This window comes from Coptis chinensis, chromosome 9 (genome assembly GCF_015680905.1).
Source record: "Coptis chinensis isolate HL-2020 chromosome 9, ASM1568090v1, whole genome shotgun sequence".
Taxonomy (NCBI): Eukaryota; Viridiplantae; Streptophyta; class Magnoliopsida; order Ranunculales; family Ranunculaceae; genus Coptis; species Coptis chinensis.
This window is the reverse complement of record NC_141464.1, coordinates 55,908,167-55,916,410: the sequence shown is the minus strand read 5'-3', so window position 1 is coordinate 55,916,410 and position 8,244 is coordinate 55,908,167. Positions and strand designations below refer to the sequence as shown.

General features: G+C 35.2%; 1 pseudogene; it reads left to right on the top strand.

Annotated features, from left to right (window-relative positions):
- The first annotated feature begins 2,718 nt into the window (after positions 1-2,718).
- LOC147476824 (deoxyhypusine hydroxylase pseudogene) lies at positions 2,719-3,372 on the top strand (annotated as a pseudogene).
- The last annotated feature ends 4,872 nt before the right edge of the window (positions 3,373-8,244 follow it).

The following is an 8,244-nucleotide window of genomic DNA, read 5'->3' as shown; positions in this document are numbered from 1 at the left end:
AAGTAAAATCGTTGACGTTATAAAAACTTAATTAGGTTTCTCCAAGTACACAGGTTGTTGGTAAAGACTCAAGAGGGGTTCTAGTGTCTCTAAGTCTTCATTTAAGCATTCGGCTCCATATAGGAAAAGATATTAGAAACAGATTAAGGTCATTGAGGAGTTAAAAGATCAGTTTGAAAAGAAAATTGATGAGCTGAAGGACTCATTTGACAAAAAAGTAAATCAGATTAATGAAACGGTGCAGAATCTTGTCCGCCAGATGCCACAATTAACCCACATGTAATTTCCCTGTTGGACCCTCTTCTTCTGGATCACAAGATATATTCTCTCGGGTACGAATATGTATGGCTTTATTTTATTCTCATAGTAATAGTAAAATTTAATGGTTTGTGTATTTGAACTTTTAACTAATGTTATTTTATTTTATTTTTTATCTATTTTTTAAGGGACCCGATTACGTGAATGCTGAAGTCAATTACATGAATGTTGAAGTCAATGTGAGAGCCTTTTGGCCCTTGAGAAAGGTTGCATCTGGGTGGGTGAAACAAGTTGATCCAACAATTAAGATTGGGGATAGAACTTTAGGGGATGGAAAATTCTTGGTTTATATTAAGGCGATTACTGAAGGTTCTTGCAAATTGCCTGAGCCCTATAATCACTTTCGTACCCTTCCCCCCTCATTGTTAAAGGTCATTTCTCCTCTTTTAGTAGACACATAGTGTCATTTTTATCTTGGACTTGGAAGTATTTTATTTTGTATTAGTCAAGTCTGGATTTTAGACGTGTTACTTTGGTTTCTTTATACGTTGTTTTGTTATGGATACTTCCGATGTGTTATTTTAATTTGTTTTATGGATATTTTGGTTGTGTTATATGTTGGATGGGCTTGTTTTATAGATATTTTGGTTTTATTATATGGTTGATTTGAATTTACACAAAAGTCTTTAAGTGTATTCTTTCAACTCAAGGGCATAAGTGGAAAAAAAAATTGAAATGACAAAGTAGTCTATTTTAAAGGCATTGCATAATTTGTTTTAATATTATATCAAGGGTATTTAGTGGTAGAAAAAAAAACTGGTCTAATTTAAGAGGCCAGGGTAATTATGGTGTAATTTAGTAATAGAGATAGTCCTACAAATTTTGTAGGTGAGCCCTAGCAAACTTGCAAGATTGAAGGGATTACGACGGTGGTAGCTGATTATTTTGTAATTTTATTTTTAGTTTCTTTTGTATGTTCTGCACATTAATTTTTTCTTTTCTCTGATTTATTTTTCCCTTTGTAAAATTAATTTTGGGAGGCACAAGATAATGGGTTGTAGGGTTTGTTTTGCTTGATGTCTCATTGGTGCAATATGTTAGGCTTCCTCTTTTTCCTTTTGGTGTTTTTGCTTTGTCCCTTTTTTATTTTACTTTTAGTTCTTTCATCCTTTGTCTTGAAATTAAGAAATGGTGAACTTTTAGTTGGAGATTGTTCAAGAATCAATATAATGTTGTGACCAAGACGTAATTAAATGGTAGTCATACTATACTAGCATCATAACTTAAAATGGTAACTGTACAATGGTGTGATTGGTGTCGCATTGCAACCCTACACAACTCAAGGTTGCCCTAATCACCAAGTTTTAATTTGCTGCTCTATTGCTTTTACTATCAAAGACTATTAATACTGAGTAGTGGAAAATGCTCCCAGTGACCCACGTCAGTCCCCCTTTTTTCTCTGAAACTGACACATCAGATTTTACAATAATTCGGCATAAAAAAAGGAATTCTACGCCCTTTTTTGCGGATTTCAATTGTTCGTAACCCAAAATAGATAAAGACCTCTCTTTCCATACTCTTTTTTCAATTCTACAAAACACTTCCCTGCAACAAAAAAAAAATCATCTCTTCAAACCCTCTCTCTTATTCTTCTCTTCATCCAAAATTAAAGTAAGAATAATAGAGTGATGTCAAAATTAAACTACGAAGTGTTGGGAAATAATTAGAAATTTAGAGGCAATGAATGACACTGATAATTTCAATCCTCGCAGGTTTGATCGCAAAGAAGTTAAAATGGCCGCCTTTCAAAGAAAAAGAAATTGGATCATTTTCTTTGACAATCCATTTTAGTTCTTCTCAGAGAGTAGAATGGAACATCACTCTACTTCAAGAGTTTTGGCTTCTACTGGCGTGGGTTTTGCTTTTTCTAATACAAAGCACCACACCGATATTCAAGTCACTGATATTAATGGCTTGGCAAAGGTCGAATTTTGTAGTATCAATCTTCCAGTTTCCGGTGAGTGTGCTGAAAGGATCTGCTTCCGTCAATCAATTGGTTCCATGTATTTTCAGTTAGTTTAATTCTCTCTGACAACAATGCTTGAAAAATTCGTATTACCTGATAGACAAAAAGTTTTGAAATGATTTACCGCTTCTAAAACCGAAAGCAATATGCTTTGTGCTTTGTTTTTGTGGATCGCCCGTAACATCCATGTTTCTCCAAAATAAATTATAAGACAAATGCAAGTATCTACAAAGACACACCTTATTATTTCTCCTTTTCATTTTATGGGTTTGACCTTCGTGATTGCAGAGCAACAAGAATCCTCCGCTAGCAACCGGATGGGACTGTTGTCAAAATGTCACTTCGAGCTATAGGTAATATCTCTAAGATTAGCTTTGTGGTTTGATGAGATGATCTCGAATCGAGGTTTAACCGATACTTTTATGTTCTTTGGAATGCGAGTGGAATGTTGTTTAAGTGAAGCTCTTGGGGCAATTGGTTTGGAAGGTAATATTCCCCTTCTAGAAAAGACATTGGTGTCGGATCCCCTTTCGGGAGGTGAGAGAAACATGTGAGTTGGCTCTTGAAAGAATATAGCAAACAAGAAGAATATTTGTCAAAATGAGGATTCAACAAAAGAGGTTGCATCACCGTTTCTTTTCTGTTGATCCACCCGACCGCTGCTTCTTTGTTGTTTACGTAGATCAACTAAGGGAAGTTCTTACGGATGAAGAGAGAGACATGTATCAGCGATATGCGGCTCTCTTTGCTCTTCAAAATCGTTGTGAAGATGTAGCTCTCGGTGCCATAGTTGATTCGTTAGGTGCTAGAAGTGCTCTTCGCAACATGAGGTAGCATATGTCTTAGGCCGACTTCAAAATAAAGCCGCCACGCCCTTTCTAGAGTACTTAAGAATGTTAGTGAGCATCCGATGGTTAGACATGAAGCGGCTGAAGCACTTGGATCAATTGCAAATAGCCAAAGTGTCGAGCTTCTTGAGGAGTTTGCAAAGGATCTTTGAACCCATTGTCTCCCAAAGCGTGAAGTTGCTCTCAAAGATGTTGGAGTTTGAAAGATCTGGAAAGTCCTTTGAGTATCTCTTCATGTAGACACCTCAGGTGCAATATAATAGCACGCTCTATCGGACTTGATGCCTTGCCTTTTTTTTATCAGTCATGCCCATTACAAATGCAATTGGCTATCAAGCAATTTACATATTCTTTGGTGTGGTGCTTGGTTTTAGTATCCGGTCTTACGGATGTATGCTACTCGCATTGAACCAACGATAATGAAAAAAAAAAAAAAAATATATATATATATATATATATATATATATATATATATATATATATATCTTGATTTGTTATCCAGCTCTAGTCTCTAGAGATTTTAAATTTGTATAGATATTTATTTTTATTTTTATTTTATTTTTCTAATTGCTGTTGTTGAAGCAGTTCAAAAACAGATGGTCCACATGGTTATAAAGGATCAAATGCTATGAATATGGTTCATAAGTTCAACAAGGAATGTGTTAACTTTCAGTATAGATTTCAGAATGGTTCATGTACCAACAAGGAAAGTTCACCAGCTCGACTCAGGAAAATACTTAGTATTAGTTATTAGGAACATCAAAAAGTTGGTCTCCCCTTATTCTTTGATAACAAACTGTTGGTTATCTTCTATGTCACTTATTTTCTTTTTCCCTAAGAATTCATTTTTTTTTTTGGGGGATAAAGCCCTATGAATTCATCATCACTTTCGTGACAAAAGCAAAATGCTCTATTTGGTTGACTAGATGAAACTGGGACAAATCTGCAGGCTTCCATATCTAAGGATGCTAGATTGTCTTAAAAATGCTTTTAGCAATCTTGTGGAGTCGGAGCAATTAGCTTCATTACAAAACTAAACAAGACAAAAGTAAAGATTTGTCATTTTTTGGCACACTGCTGATTAAATTAGAGTTACAACGCACAAGAACTATTTTTATCTACATATATCTACCCCTACCAACCTACCTATTGCTGCGCTTATGATGTGATGTACTTAATGAAAAAGTATGACAACAAATTCAAAGAAAGTTAAGCGAATAATATAAGGAGGCCCCTTAATCCTAATGAAAGGTAGATTAGTGGGGGCATGAGTCAAACTCAATGCGCTTTGCTGCTTGCATTTCATTTTGCCTAGCTATTATTGCGGGTTCCATTTTGAGTGCACACACTTGAACACAGTTGGAATGATGTTGGTTAGCTAAGCTTGATAGTAAGTCTATGTTTCTAGGGATGCAAACACAATACTAGATTATTAAAAAAAAAAAAAATGGCGTGCACAATCTCTTAGTTTGGGGGTCGGTGAAACATCGATAAGTCAGTTAAAACTGAAATAAACTTGAGAAGTTGGTAACTTGGTTTCAAAAAGAAAGGGTGGTAATTCAACTTTATGAGACAATAATTAATTATTTATATACAAGTGTACAATGATGCAGAGCTTCTTCTATATTGAGAATTAGTTAGGCAATCAAACATCAAAAAAAAAATTTTTTTGATTGGCAAACCTGTTTTAAATGTGATCAGTAACTCTTTGATGCTGGCGGGGTTCGACCCCCAGACCTCTGGTATCATCACCCAAAGGTTTTACCAACTTTGCTACTCGGCACCTGCAAACATCAAAATTAGCTAGATAGAAAAGTTGAAACTTGGCTTTGAAGTAAATCTAAGAGTGTTGGTAGTTAACAGTTAAAAGACTTCTAAATGTGGGAGAGTGGGAGACCTCAGGATATATAAAGTTCGGCAAGGCCGCTTCCATAACTGGGTTCAAAACTCCTCAACTATCGTTTAAGAATTTGGATGATTCAAGTTATTTCATAGACTTAGAAGGCATAATATAAGTATCAGTGGCTCGAGAATTCCTATTCGGAAGGGACTTTTAGTCCGAAGGTGTTTATAATGAAACGGGGAGGGTTTTCATTGATTCAGTGCAGAATTTACTCATCTTAACAGACCGGCTTAAATATATTGATCGATGAGATGGTCAAAAAGTAGATTATGTCGAGTAGATCATCCACATAAATCTTTCCAACTATGCTATAGGATTCGCTTATTTGCCCTCTCAATCGATAACGTTTCATTTCAAAGATGCGAGATATGGCATTACCCATATGGAATACATGGATACAAACCGATCCTAATATCATGCTGCATGGCTATGCTTCCAACAAATGATAGGTCTGTACTAGGAAGCTTTCAACAACAAAACTATAATGTTGGCTATGATTGGGAAAACAATGTAATTTCTTTTCAGCTAAACTATTGCGAAGATGACTTGGATTGATTATTGTCATTGCAATTGTGCCGCTCTGCCTCCAACAGATAATAAGTCCATAATATTTGGACAGTATCAACAACAAAATTATAATGTTAGCTATGGTTAGGAAAGCAGTGCAATTTCCTTAGGTCATCAAGTTTACATTATTTTTTAATCCTTTTTTGTCAATGTTCATTATTTTGAATCAAATTGATTATTTGGTATATTGGTCGATCGATCAACATAGACATTACTCAGAAAAAAGGTAGTTTTGGCCCCTCAACTTGACACAGATTATTCATCTAGACCCCAAAGTTCGTTTTAGGCAATCACAAGCACCTCTGATTAGGACACTAAAATTCGGCACCTGAAACTATGAGGTAAATATGAACTACGACTGTGCATGTATGTTGAGTAAAATATTTTAACTCCTCCGAAAGGTTTTTTTGTTTTTTGTTTGGAGCTGAAAGAGTAATATTCATACTACCCTACCCTAAGTGAATGGAGTCGAAGAGTGCAAGATGAATGGGAATCGAACTACTTGATGAATGGAGTCTCCTGTGCAACGTGCAAGGAAATTTTGCACGATATAGGTTTTCCCATAGATTTCTTGACCATAGCACCCTGAGCTTTTGGTTGCTTTCCTTATGGTAAATTGTACATTAGTAGAGACCTATTTGATAAACTCGAAGGTGAGTTACTCGAATACTATGGTCTGAAGGAGCAGAAATCAAACATTGTGGAATTACAAAGGCAACTCAAGATCAAGACAGTTGAGATCAACATGCTGAATATCAGTATTAATTCATTGCAAGCAAAGAGGAAGAAGCTTCAAGAAGAGATCGCAGAGGGAGCAGCAGCAAGAAAGGAGCTTGAGATGGCAAGGAACAGGATAAAGGAGCTGCAGAGATACCAAGATTCTACTTTTAGTGTGGTGCTGCATATATGTGGCAGGTTTTGGGAGCAACAGGCATGGCCATCAACTCAGAAATGGAATTGGGGTAACTCAAAGATGATGTGCATCACCTGGGATTCATATGGTGGAGCCTATGGGATTTAATGAATCGTCACTTCTTCTGCCGCCACAATTTAAACCGAAAGTTATCAAAGGTAATAAAATGCTTTAATTTAGAATCTCTACATGTTGATATTTGTGTTTTCCTTTCTCTTAGGTATTTTTTCAAAATGTTTTATTGTAAAATTGGTCATTGTGTGAGATTTTTTTATGAGAATGATATAAGTATTATATATTTCTTTTTGCGGTATATGTAGAACTATTTGTAATGTGAGAACCATATTACATGCCATCTGTGTTACAATTGCTTATTTCTTCAAACTGGTCGAGAAATTGTTTTAAATGTCAAACCATTTAGGCAAGATCAATCAAGTATCCCCTAGATAGCAATTCATTCTCCAAACACAAGAAATATCTCATTCCAATAGAAAACAAGGGGTGGTTAACCCATTTGTTTAATTCAATTCACTAGCTTCCTTTATATCTTGGTTTCTATGAGTTTCTTGAAAAGAGACGATGCTCTGTAATTGCATTATTTTCTTTTTGCTATTACATCTTCTACTTTAACTTATTTGATATATCTTTTTCCCATGGTTTGTTGAGAAGAGATGGTTGCATCTTACACTTTTCATCCATGTACTATAAAAAAAATCATGATATTCTTTTGTCTCTTAATTTGGATGTTGAGCTAGTTAACTCATAAATCTATGTTGGAGGAAACTTAGATTGTTAATTGAAGGGGTGTTCAATAAATTTACATGGAGTAGTAGAGGGGTGTGAAGTGGCTGAAGGGCCAAAAATACACCGTGTATTATTTTTTGTTTACCTGGCCCCTACATGAGTTGGATGGAAAGGATCAACCAATTCATATATGCTTTTCGTGAAGGGGTGAATTTTCCAGTGAGATGTTAGTTTTCTTAACATATTCATATATGTTTTTGGTTACAATGATGATATGTATTTTTTTTTTCCCTCACATAATATCAGCGGGCTATGTATCTTATCATTTTAAGTAATCTTTTTAGATCTAAAATGTGGAGATTTAGTTGAAATTATATTGTGCTTAATAGTAGAGAACTATATACCTGTTTGGTTGAGGACTTGATCGAGGGTTTAAATTTAAATTGATTGAAATCTGATATAAATGGTTGGAGAGTTTAAATTTATCTTCAAAATTGCAGATTTCTTGGTTATTTAGAAAGGTCGGTACATATGCCAATAAGGGATTTCAATGCTACTTGGCCAATGTTCAATATAAACTAAAGGATAGTGAAAAAACTATTCGAGAAGGATTTGTAAAAATTGGCGGAATTGGTAAGCCAAATATGTTCCTTCCAATTCTTAAAAAAGTATGACTTGAAGAGAAATGTCATAAATTACCAAATACATGTGGTCAAGACGATGGGATTTGGTCTCTAGGGGCCAAAATGCTAAGATGTCTCTACCTAGAACCAGATCAATTTGTTGATTGGTAATAATAGATAAGTAACAATCAACAAAAGGGTCTTAAGGAATCTATATTGATAACTAAGACATCCCAGCTAGGCTCATACCTCTTAGCTCACTATGTGTCATGTTCCTTAGCAAGGCAGTAAGGTAAACAATAAAGTCCCAATTATGATTGTTTCAACATATTAGATCTCCACTTAAAGACACTGCCTTGGGA